At 48.6% G+C, this 27,974-nt stretch overlaps 1 long non-coding RNA gene across 2 annotated transcripts; it reads left to right on the top strand.

Moving 5' to 3' along the window:
* Window positions 1–12,241: 12,241 nt before the first annotated feature.
* On the top strand, window positions 12,242–25,316 carry LOC141572788 (uncharacterized). 2 transcript variants are annotated; one of them, XR_012498283.2, is made up of 4 exons: window positions 12,242–12,392; window positions 12,600–12,653; window positions 23,483–23,603; window positions 25,064–25,316. It is a non-coding gene; the product is annotated as an uncharacterized LOC141572788 (long non-coding RNA). The 2 variants fall into 2 exon arrangements; XR_012498281.2 differs by lacking the exon at window positions 12,242–12,392 and having other exon boundaries at window positions 12,442–12,653.
* The last annotated feature ends 2,658 nt before the right edge of the window (window positions 25,317–27,974 follow it).

The raw sequence follows: 27,974 nt of genomic DNA, 5'->3' as shown, positions 1-27,974 counted from the left end.
GTGTAATCAGATTTGTTCATCTACTATATTCAATGAATATTTATTGAGTATCTACTATGTTCCAGGCCCCAAAGACACACGGTGAAGAGGATAGATAAGAAAACAAGGAAGGTAATGCCACATCCCTGGGGCTGGAGGCCAGAAACCTGTTTCATTCCCAGTATCCTGACTTGCTCTCTGATCTCAGGGTGTGGGAATCGCGTTTGGATGCCCCTGCCTCTGCTGCTCCTGCACTGACTGCCCCAGTTCCATGCCGTGCTCGGCAAACCCCCTCCAAGCAACAGTGCAGTGTGTTCATTCCTCCTCGCAGTCCTCATGACTATATTTGCAAAATTGCCCTGTTGGAGTCCAAGTTCAGTTGACACTTGCCTGCAACTGGGTAAGTCCTATCAGCACTGGCCCCTTGTCCAGAACCAGCCCAGAAGAGGCAGGGGACAGGGATGGGGACCATTTAGACTGGGAAGGACTTTGGAGGGTTTTTGGGTTTGTTTTTTTACCCTGCTTATTAAATGATAAAGGTTTGACTTGGCAGGCCATCGGAAACCCAAAATATCATAAAAGGGAGAAAAGTTGCCGAGTGGCTAAGAGGTGCACCATGGGAGTGTCACAGCTCAGCGGTGAGGTGAATCGCTGAGCGAAAGGCACAGGAGACATTTTTCAAAGGCTTCTCTCTCCTCCTTCTCTCTCTGACCCCCATGGAGAAAGGGGAAAATAGAAGCTGAATCCAGATTTGGCACATGGCTGATTGGGGTACCCTCCTCCACTCTCACCCCCGAGACAGCAGAGAAACTTTGATGTCTGCGCGTGTGGCATTTAGGGACAGGAGGAACTGGGCATCCCAGCAAAAGCGTCTGCACGTTCCAGGCCTCCGGATGGGCTTCCCTGAGCCCCTTTGTGAGGAGAGATGAAAGCCACAGAGCCAGGAAGAGCAGGGTTTTCAATGAGGAAACACAAGAGCTCTGTGCTGTCCTGCTTGGTGACAGTTTGAGTGGCAAAAGCCAACCATGCTGATGAGCTCAGATTCACAGAAGCCCTGGCGCTGTGTGGGTGTTAGGGTCCATTTAGGCCAAACTACTCATTTGCAGCTGGGGAAATGGGACTGAGAGAGGGAACAAGCCTTGTTCAAGATCACCCAGAAAATCTGTTGACGGGGCCAGGAGTGGACTCCAGGTCTTCAGCCTCCAGTTGGGCTTCTGTCCTCTGCACAGGAAGCGTAACTTTCAACAGCACCATGTTCTGGAAGCTAGCGGCCTTCTTGGCAGCACGGGCCTTCCCACGATGGGCTAACATTCCTCCGTTACATTTTTTAAACCATCATGTAGAGAAAATCTCAGTTCCATCCTTGTTGGCTACGATCTTCTTTTCCCCTGAATGTTAGATCTTTGCTCTTTTGAGGGATTGGCAGTGGACACCCTGGGTCGCTCCTCAGCTGAGCTAATGTCACCTTGGAAAAGCATTTCTGTCCTCAAGTCCCTATGATCTCTTCTCACCGACCACCATCCCGAGCCGCCCCCCTCCACCAAAAGAATCTTATAAGATACAATTAAGTAGTAATTAGAGGCCCTCCCCTGACACTGAGGCCACAGGAGACTCCCAGAAATGCTTTAGCTGATGATGCTAAGGGGATGCCGCTTTAGAACTGGGAGGCGGCTATGGCAGAAGTAAACGCACACCCAGGAACAGCCTGGCAGGGAGACCCCATGAGACTTTGGTCTTTTCCTATGGTCTGACTTGGGCCTCAGGTACCCAGGGCTCTGGGCCCTGCTCTGCCGCCAGCCTGACAAGTGGCCTTATGCCGGTCATGCCCTGTGCCAGGCTTTGATTCCTCATCCAGCAAATTGGAAAGCTGGACTGGAAAGTCAGGAAGGTAGGTCTCTGTAGCTCCGATCATCTATGGCAGTGAAAAGGGAACATTGCTGACAAATCTAAGGCCAAGGACCTCAGCATAAGGTGGCACTGGTGTATAGAACTTTCTAGAAGACCTGGAGACTGGTGTCCTGAGCACCTGGGTGGTCTTGGATGCATGGCTGGTGTCATGAGCATGTGACCAGTGTAGTCACAGAGGGCCCTAGGCTTGGGGTTTAATGCTCTGCCGTTGCTTTCTTGAAATTCTTCATAATTTTATCTTTGTAATTGTGTTTTGTAAGTGAAATCCAGTGGGACAGTGGACCATGAACAGGAGCCTTGGAGCCTCGGCTCACACTCTGTGCTGCCTCCTACCACCTCCCTGCTTCTGGGGTCTGGTGCTCAGCTGCTTGCTCCTCTGACCCCTGGAACCACACTTCCACAAGCCTTCCCCCTTCCCACCTCCACTCAGCAACCTCTGCCAACCTCCACCCAACCTGGGCACAGACACGGGGAGGTTTGGAGTCGGGCATGTACACACCAGAGCATCTTAGGGAGGGGCACGATGGCAGCAGACCCCTCCCTGGACTGGCAGCATCAGGGCGCATTCGGTGGGGCACTGAGTCAGGATGAGCCTCCCACCCACCCCTGAGCCGGGTACCTCGTCTATCTAGTGCATCCTGGCACAAAGGCTGCAGTGCCCTGGGGTTGCCCACCTGCTGAGGGTTGGGGCAGAGGGCCTCTGGAAGGGGGAGATGCCCAGCTCGACCTTCTGCCCCAGGCCGGGGGCACATCATGTACATCGAGCCAATAAGGAAAAAGGGAACCTGACTGCTAGGCTCAAGTGCAAGCATGTGCCCCGAGACACGAGGCGGGCCCAGTGTCCACAGGGTCTGCACTGTCCCGGGGAGAACCCCCATGCCTGAGGGAGCTCCCCATTGGCCAGCCCCAGGCCTGGAGCATCTGTCTCCTCCAACCTTCCTGAGTCGGACATGTGTCTTCGGTCCTGCTCAAGCCATTCTCTTGAGATGAGCCACAAAATACAGCTCATGACTGGTGATGCCGCACGTACACCTATATCCTGAGAGTCGCCGTCCAACTGGCGCTGCGCAATCTACTGGAAACGAATGGTAACATTCATGCTAATAGTTTAAAACTTTGACTTCAAATGACATTAACCAGGAAATTTTAAACATCATGACAAGTCGAGAGAGAGAGACAAGGGAAGAAAGGAAAAGGCATTTTTTTCTTGCTTTTTGAACAAAGGGCTCCACATTTTTGTTTTGCTTTGGATCTCGCCAGTTACGGAGCCCGTCCTGCCTGTATGAGTCACTTTCCCTATCAGGAAACCAGACCTGAATATTGTGCTTGCCCCTCCCTTGCTCACGGGCACACTGAATGTGCACTTGGAGAAAACCCATGAGGGATTTAGAATCCAGTGTGGCCAGTGTGTGGTGCCAATCCTTGGAGCCACAGCCCTTCTTTCTTAAAAGGGGGGTCAGCCCCTTGCACAGTTTAGCCACCACTGTCAAAGCAGCCTCTCCGTCAGGTATTGTCTGTAGGTACTGGGCCCTGAAACTGAAGCTCTGGTTAGAAGCCCCCAGACATACAGAATAGAGGCGTCAGCAGCCAGAGAGATTTAATTTGGAACCCAAGCAATTTGTGAAATGGAAAGACATCAGCCAGCCTGAGAGCCAAGGCCTTACACTCTACAAGGACCAGTCGTTGATCTCTGCACCCATCCATTTGATTTTCTGGTGCAGCCCAAGAATTCAGAGCTTAGTGTAAAAGTACCAGCACCAAGGAGGGTGGCTGCCAGGTTGGGGTTGAGGGATGTCATCCTTTTGAGAATGGCAAAAATTCTGGTTCTACTTAATCTCCCAGGGGAAGGTATCTCCATGGCAGAGTTGGAGCTGCCTTAATGGGAGTCTCAGGTGCAGCCTTCCCTCTGCCTTGAATGACCTTGGAGGACCCAACTGTCCAAGGGTTGAATGGGTCCAAAACAGCAGCCTTGTCATAGTCTATAAAAGTGCGGTCACTTTCAGATAACATGAACAAATGAGTGAGTGAATGAATGAATGAATGAATCCATTTAGATCAAGGGGAATCCCAGTTGCCTCAAATGGAATCCCAACTGCATAACTCAACAGTGTCATTTCAGGAGAGAAGAAGAATTCGATGACCCCCATTTGGCTTCTTCTACAGCTTTTCCCCAAGAGGGGATGACCTCTCTCTCATTTTTAAGTTTTGGGGTTTTTTTTAAGTTTATTATCTTAACTGTATTTCACTTCACTTCATTTTGAGTGATGTCTTCTGGCTTCAGCTCACCTTCCTCCAGATGATTCCTTAGGCCTGAGAGCTGCTCCAGAGTGGGATTAGAACGCGTGTAGTCCACAGTCACTTTAAACTGAGATCTGCTAATGAATTGCTCTTCTCTGTGTAAGCGAGCGAGAGCGCTCGGTCCCGAGGAATTGCGATTTCATGGTCCTGATGACGGCGCGAGTCCATTATCTGGATTCCTTAGACTAAGGGTGTCAGGAACGGTGCGCTCAGCCTGTCTCAGAGATGGGGCGAAATGGCTCCTAAAACAGAGGGGATGTGGGAAAGGACTTACAATGTCTGTTGCTAATTTTCGTTAATGTGCTGCTGTTTCTTACATCTCACACAGCCATTAATTTCGAGTTCCAATTTCCCCCAGCTCCACAAGGCTTCCTTCCCCCAGAACCTCACATTTTTTTCCTAATATTCACAGGGCTATCTTTTTTTTTCCCTTTCCTTTTCTTTTTTTTTTTTTTTCCTTTTTTCTTTTTGTTTTTATTGGCACAAATCTGTTTATTTGCTGTATTCCCCCAAGTAATTTGTTTCCAGCATTTATTTTCACTAGATCTCTTGGAAATGTGGTTCTACCTGTCATTAGCACAAGTAATGCATTTTGCTTGTTGTTTCCTGAAAACTATCTTGTATTATTTGATGAGTTAAACAAAATACCCATTTCCAAAGTCAGCTATTTCCATTTTTTGCATTTGATTTATTTATCTTACTTCCATTCTCTTTCTAATTGAAGGGGAGTTACAAATCTTCGGGGCAGTGCTTTGCTACAGTTTCTGTACTATGAATATAGACACTGTCTTTTTTTAAAAAATGATGAAAGTTGGAAGGATCATGTTCAAGGTTGCTTTTGAATGAATACAGGGTTTTTTTCTTCTTCAACTGCCCCGGGAGATGGCTTCGCAGTGATCACAGACCTGGATGTCAGCTCCAGTCCCCTCATTGGTGAGTTGGGATAATCTACTCAGTTCCTCACTTTCCTTAACTGTAAGTGGGGAACGTATCACCCACCCCAAGGACTGACGTGAAGATTCAGTTAGGTAACCCATGGAAAGCATGACCAGGCATGTCCTACACCATCACCATCCCTCTCGTCTTGATTAAATGAGCTGCTCTGTAACATGGTGGTGCACAAATACTGTTGGGGGTGGGCGATTTTGGTGTTTTTGTTTTGTTTTCTTTAAAGATTCCTTGTGATTGTGGCCTTAAAAATCCCTCAGAAATGTCTTAGAGCAATAAAAGGCACATACTCATTTCTTCACTCATTAAAAAAATACTCATTTTAGGGCAGCTGGTTAGTTCAGTTGGTTAGAGTGTGGTGCTCTTAACACCAAGGTTGCCGGTTCGATCCTCACATGGGCCACTGTGAGCTGCACCCTCCACCACTAGATTGAAACAACTACTTGACTTGGAGCTGATGGGTCCTGGAAAAACACACTTAAAAATAAATTAAAGTTTTTTAAAAAATACTCATTTAGAAAAAATGTTTTAAAGTTACCGTTTAACACTAACTGTCAGACATAGCACCAGCGATTGGAAAACAGCACTGAACCACAAGACAGAGTTTCTGCCTTGCCCAGAGCTCACAGGCTGGTGAGGAAGACCTAGCAGTTACCTGCCAATCACCTGCCAAAGGAATTCAGTAACAGAGAAGAGAGACCTGGAGAGGTAAGGCAGTCTTGGTGAGGTGGGCTGATCTCAGTCTATTCAATGCCAAGGGTATAGCATCCTAAAAGAAATCTGAAGACACATTTGTAACACTAGGGGGGGGAATTATGGATGGAGAATGAATGAATGAGAGATAACAGCTATCATTCTAGACGACCTGCTCAGCCAGAAGTTCCCCACCAGGAAGTTCCCCATTAAGTTGTCATTTGTTCCCGTCTGAGGGCAGAGACACTGTGGGCGCTGTGGGCAGAGGACACGTGGGATCCACTCTCCTGCTGGACGAGAGGTGGGCTGTGAAGGGACCCTGAGCCTCCAGCCACACCTGCTCCCGGCACAGCAGGAGTGTCTCAGTGTTTGCGGGTGGACGCCTGCCATGGACAAAATGGTTTTCTCTTTCACTCATCTAATTTGGTCACCAAGACACTCCCCCAGCTTACGAGGGAGCTGAGCAGCTTCACAAGACTCACCTCGTTTGGATGCACAGCGCAATGAATTTGTACCCACCGAGCCTCCAACGCTGGTATTTCAAAACCAACAGTACACTAAACGTGAAACTTTTGTTCAAATTTCAAGGATTTTGATAGCCCAAGTGAATAGACACTGCCTATTGATTTTTCCCTTACAATGACTCTTGGATAACCTATTTTCTCATTTATTTTTAAAGATAGCTCATGAGATTTCATAGCAATTCTGCCCAACCTCCTAATATCAAAATCCCTCCTTGACCCTGAAAATTGTAATTCTGCTATAGATCACAGCTGCTGAATATTACCTTTTACTAAGCTGGTTAAATAAAATATGTCCAAATCACTAGATCCCACAAGCCGTGGCCTGCAAGTATAATGATGCAGGCTCCCGCCGCTCTTGCCGCCGACCAGCACCAGAGTGTGGGAATGGGGAATATACGCTTGGGCTTGGAATTTAAGGAGGAGGAGAGGGAAAGGATACCGCGCCTCGTCTTCAATGATTTTCTTGTAAAACTTTTTCAAGGGAGACTTAAGCTGTTTGATGTGTTCTAGACAATCAAATGCCCTCCGAATCTGTAAGAGAGTGGCTGGGGTTTTCTCCCGAGTGGAGGAGGGGGCGTGTTTGATGTAGGGCAAGTTCAAAACCCTCCAAGCCTTCCACACTGTTAGGTCAGATTACACTCACGAGGTGGGGAAATACACCACATGAACCATGAAAAGGACCACCAACCCGGGAAGTATTCTGCCACCAGCTGCCCAGCGCTCTTGCTTTGGCTGGAGAGGGAACACACAGAATTTAGACCAAGGGAGCTGGTACCTTCCTGAGCCCCGGGTCTCTGTGCATCGAGCTCTTACCTGCCCTTCAGACACTTTAGCCAGAGGTCCCCACGGATCTCCCGCCAAACTGCCCAGGGGCTCCTTTGTGTTGGACAGACTTTGTCTCTTTCTCAGATGAATGAAGGACAGCACGGACCCAAGTTGGTTCCAGGGGAGTGTTGAATATTTCAAAGCCATCACTTAGATCAGAAATCATAACCTTTGGCTTTTAGATTGTCCTCTTGCTTTACCTAGGCAGCCTCCACTATGGTAATGTTTCCCGGGAAATCTCACTCATTACAGGTGAATGGAATCTGAAGTGGCTCTGACTCAGCAGAAATGTGGCACCTTCTGGCAGTGGCTACCGGAGCCCGTTTGAAATGCAGGAGACAAGAGGTTCTTCCGGGAGCCTGTGGAGCTTGGCAGCTGCTGTCAACCCCGGCCCATACCCCCCTAAGACTGCTGGACCCACTGCCTCCTCTGCAGGGCCTCCCAGCTTTGGCAGGTGATGGGTCTCATGGAATAGAGACGGGAAAAGTGCTGATATCGGCGCCCGATGAGTCAGATTGAGCAGGAAATTGTTCAAGAAAGAGAAATTAATAAATAGCCGTGAGTACCCCGCACCCCCCACATCCCCAGTCAGGAGGTCAAAAAAGCTGACACGTTACTGTCCTTTAAGTGTACCTTATGCCTGGGATGACAAGCAGGCAGCAGGAAGTCACTTCCTTCCCCCACTGTCTTGGCCAACATTACTAATTGATCCTGGCTCTTTCCTCCCAGAATCCTCTTCAACCCAGCATTCCCTGCAATCCCTATTCATTATTAAGAGTTGATTTGGGGGATGCAATCCACCATCCAGCACACTATGTCCACATAGCCCATGCCCTGGACATGCCGCTTCCTCCATCGACAGGGTCCCCACATTCCCTCCCTGGTAACCTGCTTCTGCTCCTTCAAGGTCCCACTCAAGTCACTAGTTCCTCAAAGAGTTTGCTAACCACCGTTCTCTGTGTCTCACCAGCACTACAGACTCAGGAAAGAATAAGAGGCTAGCAACGTGGCAACCTCTGAGTTCTGACCCCAGCTTTGTGCTAAACTAGCTGGATGATGCTGGACAAATTGCTTTCCTTCTTTATTTCCCCATCAGTAGTTTGATCATTAAGACTCTATGGTCTCTAAAGTGAATCTCAAAACTCCCGTTTTGTGATGCAAATTCCTTGGCAGCTGTCCCACTCTTTGAACCATTGACTATGGCCCTTTGTGGATACTCTCAGTCACCACCCATGTGAAACCCTGGAGGGCAGGACTCATGTCTGGGGCTGATCTGTGTTTCTCCTTGGGGCATCAAAGTGCTAGAAGCAGTGTACTCTGTACCTACAGGTTGCATGTTCAATTCCGGTGCTGTTGATCATCTCCTAAGGAAGGAGAGTCCCAAGAAAAATGCAGCGACACCAAATTCAGCATTGTTCCAAAGGGATTGACTCCCTCTTCTACCCCTCCAAGGGGGTTTTTGAGCCACTGTTGGGAGCTCAGGACTATGAGTCAGTGAGAGGTACAGGAGAAGGCTCGTCATGGTGGCCAAGGCTCAGATGCAGGAACCAGGCTGCTGCCCCCCTCACGAGCTGTGCTAGCTTAAGCCAGTTAATCAACCAGCCTGTACCCTAGTTCCCCTTCCCTGCAAGTTAGACAAGGCAGATTCCCTTTAGTCAGGGTTGAATGAGAGAACCATGCAATGCACTGAGCTCTGAACCGGGACCATCGTAAGGACTCAGTAAACACAAGCTGTCATGTGGTTCTCACAGAACAACCACCCTGGGCCTGGCTCCACCCTCGAGGCCTCTGGTCTTTTCCTGAGACTGTTACCCCCAGGGGCTTGTTTTCTCAGTTCAAGGGAGCTGACTGTTTGCTCTGGTCTAGGAATACGAAGGGAAGTGAGCAATCCTTGGCCTGAAGGAGGAATTTATAGCATCAAGATCAGTAACTAGATGAGGTCAGACAATGAGCTTCCAATACTGACAGTCCAAAATGGACAAGAGACATCACCCCCAACCCCTGACCAACCTGTCATTGGCTCTATGCAAAGAACCCTCCTTTTGGCAAAGGCAGTGCCTGGTGAAGCAGAGCCCCCTGCCCAGTGGGCAATGCCACCTGCCTCTGGGGAGAATGCAAGCTTCAGGGCAATAAATTTTACCTCTTGTTACCCGCCTCCATTCTCTTCCATCGCTCCCTCTTGATCTTCCCCTCTCTGCTGACAACAAGGTATGGTTGGCATTTAGTTGGGGATTTAAAACCAGGAGAGCTTCTCCCTCCCTTAGGGCTGGAAGCTTGCTCCCTGGCTCTCTGAAGCCTCTCGAAGCTGGGTGCTTGATGAGTGCCAGGAGACCGGCTCCCGAAACCGGAAGGGACCTGCATTGTTGGCCCAAAATAGCCAACGTGCAACATGAGTCTCTTCAGGGGCCCTCAGCGGGCTGGCAGCTTCCGGTGGGTGCTCAACACAGGCCAGCTCGGGGAAGCTGGAGTGGCCCTTGCTGCACTTGAGAGAGTCTTTCTATGTACATGACTGTTCTGTCCCTTAGCTAGATTAGTTCATCCAACTAAAATGGGCTTCAGCTATCATTAGCAAAAATAAATAAAAAAATATGCCTGTCTGGGTCAAATAAACCAAGCTTATCCATGGGTGCTTCCTAAATGACTGGAATCTTCCCATCTGCACTTTGCTGCTCCTGGCTCCCAGGACAAAAGGATCCCTGAAGCCCCAACTGGCTGCTGGCCCCTGGTGGCAGCCCCACGCTCTCCCAGAATGCAGAGTTCCAGGATGACCCTTCTCTTCCCAGGTGGCGTCCCATTGATTACTTGTCAATTTCCAAAAATGTTTTCATCCCTGGAAGAAACAATGTGCAAAAAAACTCAGTTCTGAAAGAGGACTTCAGAGGCTCGTTAGACACGGGCCTTGGGTCAGGGCAGGTGGCCTGTCCGGGGCCCTGTGAGAAGGCATGCTGGAGTTTTTTCTAAGCAGCCCTCTCCCCTGCCGTCCCCCTTTAATGAAGCTGTTGTGCCAGCCCCTTGGAAGGCCCATGTGTGCCAAAGTAGTAGCAAGTGTCCCATTACTGTAAATGGCCTTTTATTTTTAAACTAATGCTATATTTGGAAAGCAGTAATCCTGGGGAAATGATACTGGGACTAATGGGGAACATATTACCTTTCATGTGTTTTTTTAATGTTTAAGGTTTCTTTGTTATTATCTGAGCAGCAAGGCTCTGCATACACTCTTGGGCAAAAAAATCAAAATAAGCCTTAAAGCAATCATATTTTAATAAGCATCAAATGTCTTCAATGAGATAAAAGTATTATACAGTGTTTTGATATCGGGCTTTAGTTAAAACCTCATTAAAAAAAATTTCTCAGATGTGTTAGGGTGTAGGGGCAGTGATGTATTTTTAAATTCAGGTGGAGAAAAAGTTCCAGTGCAGGTCAATTATGCTAATTAAATGCCACAAACGACTGGAATTGCCAGCAAATGGACGTTATTATTTGTTGCTTTTACTGTTTTCCATTGATCAAAAACAGCGGCTAATGATACTTGAGCCTCCAAAAGCTGAAGCTCCAGTCTGAATAAACATCCATGCCTGGTGCCAATCACAGCCCTTGGGTGACAGGACAAAGCTTTCATCCGGCCTGCATCTGCCCATCCTTTTCTTGGGTAAGGTTTTGACCGCAGAGGCTGCTGGCCACCTCCCTGAAACTCAGATTAGCTTGGTCAGTGAGTGCCTGGTCCCGTTCCCAGCCCCAACTGGGAAGTGCTGAGGGGCCCAAGTTATGAAATGAAACCGAGTCTTTGATTTCTTCACCAGGGTCAAGGACCAAGCTAGAATCATGGGCTCCTTAGAAGTGAAAGGAAGAGGCTTGGAGATCCTCCACTTGGTTTTATAAAATGAGGAAACTGAGGCTCGGAGAAGGGAAGTGAACCGCCCAAGGGCACCCAGCAAGCTCATTGCAGAGCCAAGAATAGAACCGCTGTTTCCTGACTTCCGGTCCTGTGCCCCACGTGCTCTCCTCTCCAATAGTTAAAACAGAACTTTAGCTTTCTTCTCCTCTACCCTCACAGCACATCCTCCCCGCCCACCCCGTCCGAGCTTTCTGTTGTAGTTTCATGTCAAATCTTGGTTGGGTGACATCAGCACAAACCAACAAGCCTTCAAGATTGAAATCAGGCCATGTGTGGCAGGACTTGAGTCTGTCTCTTCCCATGGCTGACCTAAAACAGGAGTCAGTTTACAGTTGCAAAATGAAATGCACTCAACTTTGAACAGATGGATCATCAAAAGGGGAAGGGGGCTCAGTGGTCTCAGGCTGATAGAGGGACTCCACTCTCACAGCTTTGTCCCCTGAGTTAGAGGAGAAACCATACTCCAAGCTGTAGCTATTAGTCAGTGCTACTCCAGGTGAATAAATAGTCTCGGAAAACGTCTGAGCCTCGGCAGAAGAAACAGTAGGAGGAGATCAGGAAGCTGGTGGGGAGACGGGTGGTTTTAGATGGGGATGGTTAAAGATGCCACAAAGACACTCCTTCATTTCCCACCTTACTGAGGTGGGGTCCTGCAGGCCACAACTTTGTTGTCTCCCTGACTTCTAGTGGGACCCACCCTCCACTTCTAAATCAGCGCTACCATGAAGAAAGCACCACGCTGGGCCTCAGAAATCCTGGGTTCTGCTCCTGCCTCTGAAAACAGCCATGGGACCCTAAGCAGGTTGCTTTCCCTTCTGGGTCTCAGTTTGCTGATCTGCAAAATGGGAGGGTTTGGTTTGGAAGGCTGTACGTAGAGTGGCTTCCCAGGAGCAGCGCTGGTGTGTCACAGCCGTGTCCCTAAAAACATGTAGATAATTCCCAAGCACAGATTTTCCTGAAGTCATATTTGAGGGCTTCACAGGTCTTGGGTTTTGCCTTGGAAGCCATAGGATCAGATCTACCATCTGAATTTGGTTTTCCTCTGGGTCATCATGAGATGAAACCATCTGAGGGTGGCAGTGGAGAAGGAAAGGGAGGAGCATATGGGGACAGCCCCTCACTAGCCAGGGGCTTTAGACAAATAACTGCCCTGAGCCTGTCTTCGCAGACTGCAACATGTGGATGGCGGTGAAACTGACTTTGGAGCGTTGTCACCAGCATTTGACAGTCTCCAGTAGATCACCCAACCCATCCATTTTGCATCTGACCCTCAGTACTTTGGGCACATGCTGTTGGAAGTACCCCATTTTCTCCCCTGAGAGGTACTTGCTTAGTCGCTGCCCAGTTCATCCCAAAGAGGGGAACAAATAACTGCCCTGAGCCTCTCAGAGTCACAGCCTGAGGCTGGATCTGCCTGTCACCCTCTCCCTCATCATGGCTGGGGGAGGGAGCTGGGGCACCTTCTCAGGAATATGAAGAGCAGCCCCAGGAGGAAGGAGGCAAAGACTCACTCACTTGTTCATTCACAGGGTATTTACTGAGTACGGACTACAGGCCAGACCCTGAGAACACAACAGAACAGGGTAAGTCAATGCCACATCCTCAGGGAATTTTCAGTCTGGTACAGGAGGCAGGTAATCCACAAACAGCAGAAAGCCCCACTTAGGGTTGTGAGACGTGCCCTCCAGGTAATGAAAGGGTGATGGCGTCCTGAGCGGCAGAGGCAGCCGTTGGGGCTCACTGTGTCCTGAAGGATGCTGAGGGCCAGCGAGGGAGTCCCAGCCCTACGGAAAGGCCCTGAGGTGGGGAGAGGCAGAGTCTCTGGAGGCGTGGCGAGAAGCCCTGGCACTGAAGCAGCATCTGGAGGAGGAGGAGGTGAGAGAAAGGGAAAGGAGCATTGGGAGGTTTCAAGCCAGGGAATGATGCCATCTGACTTATGTCTTTAAGACTCACTGGCTGGTGTGTGGGGATGGATTCAAGGGGGGACAAGTGTAGAATCAAGGACCAGGCAGACCTGGCTGCACATACCAACGCAGCTGAGGGAGTCCAGGCGTGTTACTTGACTGCCTTGGGCCTTAGTTTCCGGGTCTGTAAGGTAGGCTGCTGTGGGGACTAAGTGCTGAGACTGAAAACACAATGGCACAGTGACTGCACCATAAACACAGAACTGTGATCCACGACTGCAGTAACTGTTTATCTACCATCACCAGCCCAGGACGCCAACCTGCTATCTCTAGTGACAATCCAGGACGCTGCACAATAATTTCTGTAACAGTAGACCCCAAATAGACAGGACTTGACTAATAACTGAAAGCTTCCCTAATTTTTGTCCCAACTTCCAACACGGGACCAACCAGAGTAAGCCAAATATGCCCCCCTAACAAACCACTACTAGTCAGCCCGCCTCTAGCTTGCCCAGGCCAGCAGCCTCCAATCATGGCACATGTGAAGCTTCCTTTTTTCTACTATAGAGCTTTCCCACCCCTCTGCCTGCCTTTGAGTCTTTGCCAAAGTGTAATGATGGAGACTGCCTCCCTTGCTGCAGCAAGCTCAGAATAAATAGGCTTTGCTTTTCTTATTTGGTTGGTTCATTTATTACCACGGTGCCAACAGAGGAAAAGCTTCTAGTGTCTCCCTAGCACTTAATGGGTCCTTAGTGGGGTTCTGTCCCTTCCTCTCTACCCACTGAGAGACCCACTGCCTTGCTGTCTGCCTCCCTGAGAGGGTCCAAACTCAGAGTGGTCAGGCAGGCCAGATGCCCTAAGAATCAGCTGGTTCTCAGAACCTCTCGACCCTTGGACACACTAAGGATTTGATACACTAAATACAAATTACTTGAGGAAAGAAAAGCTCCCGAATATGACTTCAGGAATTTCTGTCTGGGAATTAGCTCTGTCTCTATTTCCTTGTGTATGGGGTGTCATATTGTGAGGGGTGGCATGGGGGCTATATTTTTGGGAAAAAGCCTAGGGTAGTGGGGAGGGACTGGATTTTGCCTGTGTTCAAATCCCAGCCCCAAGCTGGCTATGTGGCTTTAGGCAACAGTTGTCTTCTTTGTCAAGTGGAGAAGATTAAATGAGCTAATTTGGGTTAGATGCTTAACAAGCATACTGCCTGGCACCTAGGAAATGTACTATAAACAGAAACTGGCAGCCAATAGTGGCGGTGACAACAGGAATGTATGGCTGCCTTGGCCAGCACCAAACTGAATTGCCAAAGGTTCAGAAAACTGTTCAGCAGGAGAATGTACATAGGCACGTCCTCCTGCACTGACTTTGGTTCCTTCACTCCAGGATGATCCTAGGGGAAAGGAAAGACACCCTGTGCACTCCCAGAATCCAGGGCCGTGACCCTCGCCCCACCTACGCCCCCACCTTCAGGGATGCAAGGCTCATTTCCCCAGGGGCTGACAGGGTGCGTAACATTCCACCAGAAGATGTGGTCCACAAAGATGTTAGTGCAGCATCCTATGTCAGAGGGCGAGACTGGGGGTTCTGGAAAATAGCCCAATGGCTGCTCATCCACACTGAGGAGAAAGTGATGGAAAGACTTGGTCTTTATATTTTAATAGGAAGCAAAGCCCTAAGTCCAGAAAACCCCCATTAATGTGGGCTTTCAGGCAGAAGGGTAAAAGGAAGTGTGGCTAGATTGACAGAAGAGGGGCCTCTGAAGCCACGCCACCAAGGTGGACCCTGCAATGGACACTGGTCATGTGGCTGTCCAGCATCAGAGCCCATTAGAGGACCCCTCTAGCTTCCAGCAATCAGGGGAAAGTGGGCATCTGGCCTCTCCAGATGCCCCAAGCAGACGATGAATCTGGAGCTGGCATCTCAAAATACAAAGGTAGTGAAGAATTCATTCCGAGTCCCCACAGCAGCTACAGCCACTTTCAGAGGCTGCTGCCCCAGAAGGGGGTGCCACCTCCAGGGGCCACGTACAGGGGGTCACCCACACAACCAGGGTTTGGAGTGTCCTGGGGTATCCACTGTCCAGGGCATAGTTTCCAGGCGTTGTTTTCCTGCCTTCCTGATAATTCTGTCACTCCCCCAAGAGCCTTCCAAAAAAATTCCTTTTCTGCTAAATGAGTGGCTTGCCGCTAGGAATCTGACCTGATGTAGCCCACGACCTCAGGGCCAGTGGAGGCAAGAGGATGATTACAGTGATAAATCAACACTGTTTGTTATAATTCCATGACATGTTTGCCAACAATTGGATACAGAAAAAAGGATTTCTTTAAGATGAGTTGCCTATTAATAGATGGAAAAGTGATAGGGTTCCATGGTAGGGTTAGGGTTAGGACAATGTGGTTTTCCTGTTCTCATGCTGTCATGAGACCCACCCGATGCTGCTTTCCCCTCTCCTGGGCAAAGTGGAGAACTCGGGTCTGCGCACTCTGCTCACTTTGGCTTCCCTTTGCAGCTAGGTGTTTACTGCCTCACATCAAAGTAGCCAGCCTGTTATGGGATAGAGCTCAGCTTGGCTGTACGCTGCTTGCAAGCTCAGATGCATCCCCTTGTTTGAGAGGCTAGGGGCCAAGGACCAGAACAGGTCTGTATCAGTAGATCTGGATCCTAGCCCCAGCTCTGGGACTAACTAGCTGTAACTCTCTCTGGGCCTCAGTTGTTCCCATCCGCAAAATGAAAACAATTCCTGTTTCTGTACAAAGGTCCTTCCAGCTCCAAATTCTATAATGCCATTGTTCTGATTCTCTGGAACTCTCCCTCTCCGAGCTTCCTTCTGTGTTCTGTGTAGGCAGACCACAGAAATAACACTGAACACAAGACGGTTAAGCTCAACAAGAACGCGCTTCCCGTGTGTAGCAAGGTGGGGAACCTCCATCTTACTGCCAAGTTCTGTTCCCTGCCTTCGAGGCGTTAATGTTGTTGTAGCCAGAAGGGGCACAGGTCAGGAAAACCGAAGCCACTCTGGGTATTCCAAGTAGGAAGGGTTCTAATACAGGGAACTGGAGACTTGTATGATTGCTGGAAGGGCTGGGGGAGCAAAGGTCAGGCCAGCAGCTGCTAGAGGTGGGTGATTTACAGGAACTCACCCGGAAGCTGCAAAGGACCCAGCAATCCCGGTAGATGCTGCTACCACCCACCTCAGCAGCCTGAGGCACCCGAACATGCCATTCTCAACAGACTGCGTTTTGCCCAGGCGTCTAGGGGCAGTTGTCACCAAAGAATGATAGCAGGTCTCCTTCTCCTCCACTTCCAGTTCTTGCAGGAGTGCCTCTCACTGGTGGACTAGCTATCACTTGAGTTGTACAGGAAAAAGGATTCTAAGAAATACAGTTCCAGGCTTCACCTCTGAGGTCCAGGCTGTCAGACTGTGTCAGGGGACAAGAGACAATGAGTTCGGTTTAACAGGCACAAACCAGGAAGAGCAAAGAGATCTCACCCTAAGGGACAGCTCTTGATTAATTGGTGATAGCAGCCTGGAGTGCTGTGTTGAAAATAATTTTGAGGTTGTACTTAGGCTCAGCAGGAAAAGGTGCTGTGATTGATTAGCAATGCCTGTCATGGGTGTGGAATGAGAGTAGAGAGAATCACATGCAACAAATTCGCCATGGTGCTCTAAACTAATGATTGGAAGGCTTTCTAAACATACTGACGTGTGTATTTGTTCCTTTTGTTCCTGAGTCAAACGTATAAGCTGTAACCATCCATGTGTGGCATTATCGCTATAAATCTTGAGCTCAAGTGGGACCTCAGAACTGGAGCAGCTAGTGAGGAGCAGGAAAGAGACATGGGGAACCTGTTGGGTCTCCAGCCTCCTGGAACCATGCTCTGTGCAGTCCACTCAGTTACACCCCTTAAGGTCATCTCATGCTCAGCTGTTTCACCACCACTTCTACTATCCCCCGCCCCCACTTCACTTCATTTCCAAGTGTCTAGATCTATCTCTGTTAGGTCTTTACTATGTCACCTTGGAGAAATCTTCCAACTCTTCTCCAGTGAATTACTTCCCCTCTCTGTACCTCAGTTTCCTCATCGGCACATTCAGGACTTGGGTTACAGCTCTGGTATGCAGACGGTGTATTGAGGAGCTTGGGGTGTTCAGGAGGATGAGGGTTGAAGGAAGGCCAAGCCATGGTGTTTTGCAAGGCACCACTTCTATTGCTTTTAGATGTTGTGCTTTTGCTTAAGATGTCATTTGGGGGACAAAACAGCAGGAAGTCCTGCTATTTAAGATAGATAGATAGGTAGGGGGAGAGAGAGAGAGAGAGAGAGAGAGAGAGAGAGAGAGAGAGAGAGAGAGAGAGAGAGAGGCAGATAGACAGACAGACAAATAAAAAGTTTGAGACCTTCTGGACAAGACCTCCCTGGGGGTCACTTCAGATGCAACATTCACTGGTGCTGCTTAGTTTGTCCACATCTGCAAACACCAGCCCCTTATCTCTCTCCACCTTCTTTTCTCCTTTCTTTCTCCATCCCACTCTTCCAAAGATAAGAATTGCAATATCTCCATCTTAACTTCCAAACTGGGGTTGAATATGTGAACGAAACTTGAGACCTGGTTCTTGTCATTGTGAGATGCTGTGAGGTCAGTGTAAAAGAGAAAGGGAAAATAAAATCAACCTGTAATTTCTCCCACTTTCCAAAAAATCTGATGTTATTGTTTTTTTTATCATTGAAAACCACATTGAACCAGAGAAAATTTAGAACTTGACATCCTGGTTCCAAGAGGTATTCTCATTTTCCCCTCATAGGGTGTGGTGCAAAATCTTGAGAAACGGAAAATGCTGCTTTGAGTTGTTGTTTTTAATGACTATATGGTTTTTATCTTTTTTTTTTAAGGAAGGAGGAACCATTCAAATAGGTTTTTATGCTCAAAATGTACTTTGGAGTTCCATCTTGGGGAATAAGAACCCTTTTGTTCCTCTTCCTGCTGCAGTTTCACTTAGTTCACTAATACTAGCTCCAGAAGAGTCTGAGTCAGCCATAAAATATGTCAATTCAGGAAAATGACAAGTTAATTTTCATTACTCTCTGCTAGAGGGAAAAGGCAGATTCAAGGAGACCCCTAGGGGGGGATGGTGAGAAGGGGGTGGGGGGAGTTGTTTGAGGAATGGTGGGTAAAGCCCGCCATTCTGCCCTGTTCTGTGGGTTCCTGTGAGGCCGTGGGGCTTGGTTTGAGGAGCCTTTGGCTGGAATCGTGCCTACTCCACAGGCAGCCCTATTTGGTAGAATTCTGGGCGTTAGTGGGGTCAAGACCAACCTACAGTGTTTCCCCAAAAATAAGACCTAGCCGGACAATCAGCTCTAATGCATCTTTTGGAGCAAAAATTAATATAAGACCCAGTTTTATTTTACTATAATATAAGACCAGGTCTATGTAATATAATATAATATAATATAATATAATATAATATAATATAATATAATATATATAATATAATACTGGGTTTTACATTAATTTTTGCTCCAAAAGACACCTTAGAGCTGATTGTCTGGCTAGATTTTATTTTTGGGGAAACAGGGTAATATAATACATGACCCTTAACTGAGGCCCTTCTGTACTGGCTACACACAGAAAAGGACCCAGCCAGGCTGGGACTAAGCGTGTGCACACCTTGCCTGCTGATTGGCTGGAGACTGTGAGGAAGAGCCTTTTCCCATTGGCTGGTCAAGATTGGCACAGGAAGCAGGAGAGGCAGGGCTTGTGGTCACCCATCTGCCCTACCTGTTCCCTGGGTCCGGGATTACCCCACCAGAAAAGAGAGCCTGCCTGAACTTCACCAATGCCTGGCTCTGGAGAAATGATTTCAGCATGCCTTTCCCCAGAAGGCCCAGTGACCCACATATAGGAGAAGGGTTGGCCTTGCCTTTCTGAGAGCTCCTTGAGGTGGGGTGGAGGAGGTGCCTCAGGGTGAGGAGGAGGGAAGTCAAGACCATTTCTCTTGGGACCAGCTCCAGGTTCACTAGGGTGGAGCTGCTCCCCAGAGGGCAGAAGTGGGGACCCTGGTAGTAAGTATGGAAAAGAGAAGAGGGCCCAAGGCAGAGCCTGGCTGATGGGGACTTGCCTCCTGGACAGGGGAGTTTACACCTCACCCTATCCCCCAAAATAAGGAAATCATCTTCCATCCTGTTTTCCATTTCCTTTGAGGGTCTTTCCCCAGGCTCTGAAACCTGAATCCTATTATCAGAGCTTTTCTGTTTGGTTGGATCTCCTCTTGAAACTCGATTTCCCGGAAGGGCCATAGTAAGTCACATCTTACAGAAGTGAATACCTCATTGCCTTGGGGAGTAGGGAAGTGCCCATGTATGCACAAGCAGGAGAGATGGGGAGCTGGGCACAAGCACACATTATTGACACTAGAACAACACTCCCTTAATGGAATTTTGCATGATAATGTCCAATAGAATTAATTTGTGCTGTGTAATACTCTGTGGAAATTGAGCTTGAAATGTGCCTTGTGACTGAGGAACCGCATTTTTTTTAATGTAATTATAGTTGGTATACAATATTATACTCATATTTGTCATATTAGTTTCAGGTGTACAATATAGTAATTTGCCATTTTTATGCCTTATAATGTGATCACTCCAGTAATCATCTGTCACTGTGCTGCTCATTCACGCTAAGGAGAAAGTGACTTCTTGACCCAGCTCTCCCAATCCCTTGCCTGTCAGCTGCTAATAGTTCTGTAACAGGCAATGGCACTCTGAACACCGGCCCAACCAGTTCTTTGTGTGACCAGGTATAATTAATTAATTAGCCATTTGTGAGCCCCAGAGAAGGGGTGCCATTGATCTTCAGCCTCCTCCTTTGGTGAGGAGCCCTCGGAGCTGGAGGCATTAAAGGTTGGGTAAGGATGCCTCTGGGGCAATCCCAGACACAGAGCCCCACCTCCTGCTGTCAGTTACAAGAGATGCCCTGATGACACAGTTGTCATGACGACAGGGCCACTGATCCCCAAACTGTACAGACCAAAGGATTTTTCATACCCCTCATGCTCCAAAGAGCAGAAGACCTCAGTATTGCAAAGTGTGGGTGGGGCAGAGGCAAGCAGAAAAACCTGAGGCTTCCATTTTCTCAGATTTCTCCCATGTGAAAACAACAGCTCTTTAAGGGCAAAGACCAAACTCAGTTGTCTTGGATGAACAATGTGGAGGAAGTTAAAACTTTCACCCGCCATCTTGAGGTGGGACTTCCTTTTCAGGAATGAATTTCTTAAGGGACATATGTAGGCAGCCACTGCCCTGCAGGGGAGGGAAACAGACATTATGTGGCCCTCAAAGGCTACTCCTCCCTGTGCCAATCCTCTTGGTATGCGGGGCTGACTGCTGAGGAGGAAGCGGGCAAATTTACACAAGAACCAAAGAACCATGGGAAGAAAAAAACCTAGACCCCAACCTCTTCTCTTTTGAACATTAGTTCTTGGATCCACTGATGTATCTGGAGGGTCCCAGGTAAATCAATGGACAGAATAGAACAGGAAAAGACACCCAGGCCCTGGAGAAATCAATGTAAAGGAAGGGAGAGTTGGGGCAAATGACCCTGATCAGAGCCTGGAGAAAGGGGAAACCTCAAGTGAGATTCCCAATGTATAGTGTCCTGAGAACTAACTGAGAAACGAGATGTGCCCATGTTTAGTACCACAAGCTAGAGAAGTAGATCCATTGCAGAAAAATCCTACATTTACTGTGCATAAGGTCACCAGGCTATTACTTTATTTAATAAACAATTTAATTATTCAATTCGGGAAACATTTATGAAGGCTTGGTTATCGCAGCCAGAAAGGGAAACCTGAGAAGCAAAGACGTGATTATGAAGCCATGTGATAAATGCAGAAACAGAAGTGTACACAGAGCCCCGAGATTGCTCTAGGGAGGAAGTGAATGACAATTTCTAGGGGGTGTGGGGTTCGGGAAGGCTCCCAGGAAGAGGTAATCAACGAGATGGATTTTGAATTGTGAATGGGAGTTCACTAATCATAGCAAAGAGCTAGGGGAGCTCATCTTTAATGGTTGGCAGCCCGTAGTTTGTGGGTGGGTCTAACTAACTTAAAAATAGAGAAACAAAGCCAGCTTTCCACGTTCAATTTCCAACAGACAGACGTGCTGATTTGATGGTGGGTGGAGGTGAGCTCCTGGCCTCATCATTTACTTTGGAGATGATAACACCCTCCAGGGCTCTGGCATGAAGCAAACTTAGAAGTCATAAGTGCCAGTGGGCTTGACAAGTCACAGAGGTTGTAGTTTTCTGGGAGCCTTTGTACATAGATAGAAGGAACAAAGAAAGAACAAATACAAAACAGCAGCCTGAAGCTTCCCATCAGCAACTGATAAGACTCCAGGTGGTGGCAGTGCTGGCTCGGGGCCCCTCCACCTGCTGGAGAAGTTTCTACATTGTCTTCACACATGCGCATTCATCCCTCAGTGAGGCTCTCTCTGCCTGAGCCCTGAGGCAGAGCTTCTCCAGGAGGCTGGTGACCATGGTCACCCCTTTCCTTACTCCACGTTGTGGAATAGACAGAAGCTCCGGCACACTGACCAGCACAGCTCTTGCATGATCGCTCCAGTCTCCTGGTCTACAGCTGGTTCCGCCTCAGAAAACCCACCTTTGGCTAACTGTGGAGGGCTCTGTCTGGGTATCCATCCAAAGGTGCAGCCCTGAAGTAGGTATTACCCCTTTGAAAAGAGCAGATGTCATTCTTGTCACTTAATTAACTTTAGCTAAGAAGGACTGACAGAAACGTGTTGCTGGGTGAACTATATTTGACTGATAATTCTGTCAAATATCGCATGGGGTTGTGATCCACAACTTTTCCCATCTGTGCCTCCCCTCTGAGTCACTGAACGATAAATGGCGTAATTACCATATTTTGTTCAGGTTTCCCACCATCGAATCCGAGCCTGTGAATGTGAAATGTGCCCAGAGAAAAAGGAAGACTTGGTGGGGTGGGTGCGAGGGCGAGAGCATCCCTGGTTCTTCCCTAGGGGAGAGCTGGGAAGGGAGGAGGGCTGCCCAGGAAAGCGTCGGGGCCCTGGCCCAGGAAGGTGCATATCCTGGAAACAAAGGAGGAAGGTGGAGGCCCGGGACTAAGGCGCAGGATTGAGATCACACAAACCTGCAGCCCTTAGAAACTGGCTTAATCCATTTTATAAAGAGTTGGGAGGGCTTTTCTCTCCGTGAATATAATACCTTGCACATCGGATCAGCTTTTTTCCCAGAACATTTCAAAGCTCTCTGCAAATACAGAAGAGTCTCCTTAGATTAGAGCACGGCCTATTATTACCTGGCTTTGGAGACACCCCAGGTCAGCGGGTCACCTGGGGCCTCTGAAATAAGACAATTCCTTACAACAAAAGGCCTGGTGTGATGTGGTTTGTCTAACTAGTGGTTTTCAAACTAAGTGAGTCATGGGACCCTGAAAAAAAAAAAAAAAAGAAAAAGAAAAACAGCCCGCAGCTCAATTCCTAATTCAGAACAAAGTAGAATTGTTCAGTTAAAGCAAAAGTGGAATGTGCAGGGGAGCAAAGATGGGTCCATTTGACACCCCTGTCCACTGAACCCCCAAGAACCCCCCAGCTGCAGTTGGAAGACCATGCGAGAGGTCAGTGGTGCCCACACCCCCAAGCTGAAGTGGGCTTTCAGGGTACCTTTTAAGGCTCAGTACCTGATTTTATTTCTATTATTGTGTTGATTTTATAGTGAGGGATCCCCAAATGAAATGAGTGTCATGCAGGACAGGCTACATAATTTGCAGGGCCAAAGGCAAAATAAAATGGGCCCTTTGTTCAAAAATGATTAAGAATTTCAAAATAGTGACAACAGAGCATGAAACCAGGCTCAGGCGCCTTCTAAACTCGGGGCTCTGTGCAACTGCATGGTGACCCTCCCATGAAGCCCACCTGCTTTCAGGCCCTACAAAACCTGGATCTGCCCCTTTCTTCAACGTTCCAAACAAATGCCAATAGGTTCAAATGAACCTCCACCTCCTCTGAGAATTTTCTTCCATCCCAGTGAGTCAGGCGAGTCAACCTCCCAGCGCCAGGAGTCTCGGGCGCCACCCAGCCACAGGCCCAGGCCACCTTGCACCCTCACTTTCATATAGAAGAATGGCCTTGAGGAGAATGACTGCATTTGCAAACAAACTACAGCAGATCAAAGAATCCATTGTACATTCAGGGATTGGGATTAGAGCAGCACTTGGAGAAAGTTGTGGATCAGTCCTAAAACCCCCAAAGGATTGGACAGAATCATTTCAGGGTGCTTCTTGAGGGCCTAGGCCTCATACATTCCTTTTCTACGTTCCCCAAGATACTAGTCCACGGTACTGCTGAAAATGTGTCTGTTGAATCAACACAGCCTCTGTTCCAACTACACAAAGTGCTTGTGGTTCTCTGACTATGCCCTACTCACTATAAACAACAAACCTTTGTACGTTTCTTTCTCTGCCCAGAAAGTTCTTCGTACTCCCTCCTTTAATGCAGTTCTCATCCATCCACATGTCAAACCGCCGCTCACCTGTTGCCTTCAAGTGGCCCTGCCTTCAAGATGAAACAGACCGCCCTGATTGGGAAGTAAGGAGTACCACTTCCTGGGATGTTTGGGTGGAGGCTGGATGACTGGTTAGTGAGGGTGTCAGGCAGAGCCTCCCCCAGGAAATAGAAACCACCAAAGTATTGAAAACAGGGGGGCTTGAATACAAGAATTTGTTTTGCTGGGCACGGAAGAGCCGAGAAGCCAAATGGCGGGCATTGCGTCAGCCTACTGATGAGGAGCGTGGGAAGCCACCAGTACCATCTGCCGAGGGACAGAGGGATGGGGGTTACCAGAGTGAGCCAGGGCTCCTGGGCAAAGCTGCATCCACAAGGGTGTATCCAGAGAGGTAAAGCCAGGGAGGAAAGCAGACGCCCCCAGAGTCTGTCCACGGTAGGAGGGGATAAGGAGAAGTACCCTGTGGGCACTTCCTGGCATCACCCCTTCTTCCTCCAGTGCTGCCCACCAGCCTAACGGAGCAGGAAGCCTGCGATAAGGTGCCTGAGAGACACCGCCTGCAGGAGACAGAGCAGAACACGGGGAGGGTCTGAGGACTGCGTATGGGGCTGTTGTGGAAGTGATGCCCCAGTAAATGGAGGGAGAGGCTTCTGAACTTGATAACCTTCAGGAAACTTTCCAGCCCTGAGATGGACCCTTGATAGGAATACTGTACTTTTCACAAGTCACATGATAATGGCCTTAGAAATGACATTTCTCAGGCTCAGTAAAATTACAGCAGAAAATCTTTCCATTGGATAGTTAACGCCCCACCGGCTTATCTTGTTTTCAGAACTTAGAATTAAGGCTGTGTTTTCTGACTTGCAAATTCACTTCCGTTTGTGAGACAATGAAAATTATATAACCATCATGTTTCCCTTTTTGCCTTAGCTGCCGGGAAGCTCTGAACTAAATTTCAAACCCAAGTGTGGGTTTTTAATTATATACTTTCCCCTTCTATGTTTCTTTAAATCCACAATTTCTAATTTAACTCTCTCCTTGATTAAATGTTTCAGAAGACACCTCATATATGATCTGAACAGTTTCTGCCTCTCTAATTCTACCTCACATTTGGTCCCTGTCTCCTTCCCCCCACAAAACTTCCTAGTGATTTGTCTTTTTCCCACGTTGAGAAAGCCACAGGCCCTTCCCACTTCTCCATGGCACTCTCTAACTCTTAAATTGTCACTGTATCTCTTTCACTTCCCCTTCCACTGCCCTCTTTGGAGATTTCCTCTCCAACAGGGTATGAACCTTTCCCAAGCAGTGCCAGCATCATGGGGCCCACTAAAGAGGAAGCCAAACGTCTGGACAGAGAAGTAAGGGCCACTCAAGATGGAGGGTCAGCATGTGGGCATGATTAGCAGTCCTCATGGGCTTTGGGTCACTGACCTAGTTTGAAGCCACTCACCTATGGTGACCAGTGGACATTGGCTGTGCCTACCAGCTTATCAGCAGTGTCCCTTCCCATGCTTTTGGTAACATTAGCTCAATTCTCCCCTAGGGATTACTCCTTTCCCATTGCGTCCAGCCTGGATGAAACTGTCCTTCAAGGTGCCATGTCCTCCCTGCCCAAGGTATGGTCAGGTGACCCAGCCAAACTCGTGCGACTGTCTTCCAAGAGGGTCCATTTTGAGTGGGGGGATGAGTTGGAGCTCATTCATCTTGCCTACGATCCCCAATGAGCTTGTTAATCAGCTCCTTCTACCTCCAACCCCAAAGCAGACTGCACCCTTGTCCTTGTAAGGCCTGCATGCTCATGTATCCCTGGGGGTTTTGAGAATGAGTTGCTTTTGCTGCAACCATCACACTCTGAGTGATGCAGAGCCTGAACCACGGCAAATTATGTAACTTCTTGAGCCCCAGGTTCTGCATCTGTGTAAGGAAGACACCAGGATACATGTCATGGGCTAAAGGTTAAAGCCCTTAGTCCATCATGGGGGGTTCACAAATATTTCGTCCCTGCTTCTCTGTCCTGCTGAACAAGTGACCTGCAAATGGTGATGGGACCTGCCTGCCTTCCACAGGTGGCCAGTGGCAAATGTCAAGGGTCCAGGCTCCTAAGACCTGATGTTCTTCAGGACCTCTCTGCTTTTCAATGAATTCCTTGGGATCTCACTACAGGGTGAGCAGTGGTTTACCCATTTCACTAGGGGAAGAGAATCTTTTAAAAAGTCATCATGACGAATGACGACATCAGATTCTCCATCTATGGCCTTTGCTGAAGCGCCGGCCAGCTCCTACACGATACGGCTGCGTGGCTCGGTGGACTCCTCTCTCCCTAAAACTGCAACCGATTCTGTTTTGGAAGCATATGCACCAGCAGACTTGGCTTTGAGGGGCCTGCTGTTCCCCACAGTGACTCGCTGTTGGTGGGCACTGAAGACCTTCTGATCCTCCAAGAAGACTAGTGTGAAACGAGCTGCATGTGGCCGGACATGCTCAGCTGCCTCCCTGGGCCCTGAGCTGCTCTACAGAGAGCACCACGCCCACTGAGAGTGGGAGCTCTACGGGGATATTCCCAAACCCACGGGGGGCTCCACGGGGAACCCACTGGCTATTCCAAAGGGCTGGCTGGCCACAAAGTCTTCTTAAAATAGTAACTATAGCAGTATTGCCACTATGTATTGCTTCACATTAGTAGAAACGAAGGTCAATAGCCTTATCTTACAAATGCAGAATCAGGTCACACAACTATTAAGAGGTTAGAGGGATTCTCAAAAATCTCACTTTGCACTGACTGCAAAGCCTGTGCCCTTTAAAAAACCAACCAAACAAACAAACTTTTATTTATTTTAAGTGTGTTTTTCCAGGACCCATCAGCTCCAAGTCAAGTAGTTGTTTCAATCTAGTTGCAGAGGGCGCAGCTCAGTGGCCCATGTGGGGATCGAGCCAGCAACCTTGTTGTTAAGAGCACCACGCTGTAACCAACTGAGCTAATCGGCCGCCCCCAAACGCTTTGCTCTTAACCACTTTGGTATCCTGCATCTCTCAGGCTTCTGGAGAGAGACACACCAGGATCCCCATTCAGTCACCAGGTGGGCACCAGCCCCCTGAAGTCGTAGAGAGTGACGAGAACTGATTTCCGACGCTGATGCTCACTCAGAGGCTCAGTGGCTTTGGAAAGTCGCATTCCTCTGTTTCTCAAGTCCCGCCTTTGTAGGGTGGAGGACACTACGTGTCCTCTGCCTCTGTAGAATGAGATCATCTACAGTACTCTACCCAGAAGCTCTGTGTCGGGCATTAGCAGCTAGGAGAAGACAGGTGCATGGGCGAGGACATGCCAGCAGAAAGGAAGTGCCAGGAAGGAAATGATTCCTTGGAGGTCTGCTGGGATCCTAATACTGCGTTGTCTTCCTGTCTCCTGCTGCTCAAAGCCGCACCCCCAATGGTACCAGCCAGGATGCTTCCTCCTGGTCTCCTTGAGGGAGGGGCAGGAGCCAATATTGGGTCCGAAACAACAGGATCCTGTGAGTCCACAGGGAGTCTTCCTGCTGGGGGGACTCCAAATAGTTCTTTTTCCTCCAGTCAGCTTGGACTTGAAGATCTCCCTGCATTGACTGGGAAGGAGTTGGAGAAACTTGAGATGGGATGGGAAGCCCAGGCCTGGAACTTCCTGTTTTGTCACTCCCCACAGACCCAGTGACCGCAGTATTTTCTCTGCCCTGTTCTGGCAAGCCAACTGGCTTCCCCTCGCCCACCCCACCCCCACCTCCTCATTACAGAACAAAGGAACCTGGCTCATTCCCCCCAGTCCAGAGAGGGTTCCTAATTGGCTTTCCATTAAAGGGAAAATAGACTACTGTTTCCACCTCATTATTTATGAGCCTTTCTGGAAGTGCATTTCCATGCACTCTGGGATTACTCACGCCCATTTTGCTTGGCCATATTTTATGATCTGTTTTATTTATTCAGGGCCTCTATTGGGTACTCACATCTGAAACCAATTAAAAACCAAGAAATAGGAAAAACCAAATAAACACCTGGAGATGTCCAAACCCAGTCTTTCTGAAGCCTGCAATCGGGAGAGTGGCATGGCTGTACCAACAGTGTAGACCAAAGAAATGGAGATCGCGCTCCTAGAGATATCAGGTGACAAGGCCACACAAGATGGCAGTGCACAGATTCAAAGACCTCGTGTTGACAGAGCTAGGGCTGAAACCGCCCGGTTCCTTGGTTCACCTGGGATCTCCCTGTGCTAATTCCTTTTGGACCCGCCCTCCCCCCACCTGGCACATAGGAGGAACTCGCAGCCCTTTACTCAGCCTTGCCCAGCTCGCCACCATAGCCGCCGTGAGCACATGTGTGCGTACCCTGCATCACACAAGTCTGAAGAGTCCGCATGGAGAACCATCTCTATGAATTTGGGAATGGTTTCCCTTTTATAAAAATGGTCTCCAGCTCTACTCCTGAAG

Source organism: Rhinolophus sinicus, chromosome 15, assembly GCF_057876585.1.
Source record: "Rhinolophus sinicus isolate RSI-liver-muscle chromosome 15, RSI-T2T, whole genome shotgun sequence".
NCBI classification, from domain to species: domain Eukaryota; kingdom Metazoa; phylum Chordata; class Mammalia; order Chiroptera; family Rhinolophidae; genus Rhinolophus; species Rhinolophus sinicus.
Note: the sequence above shows the minus strand (reverse complement) of the source record. Positions and strands in the feature narration are given on the sequence as shown.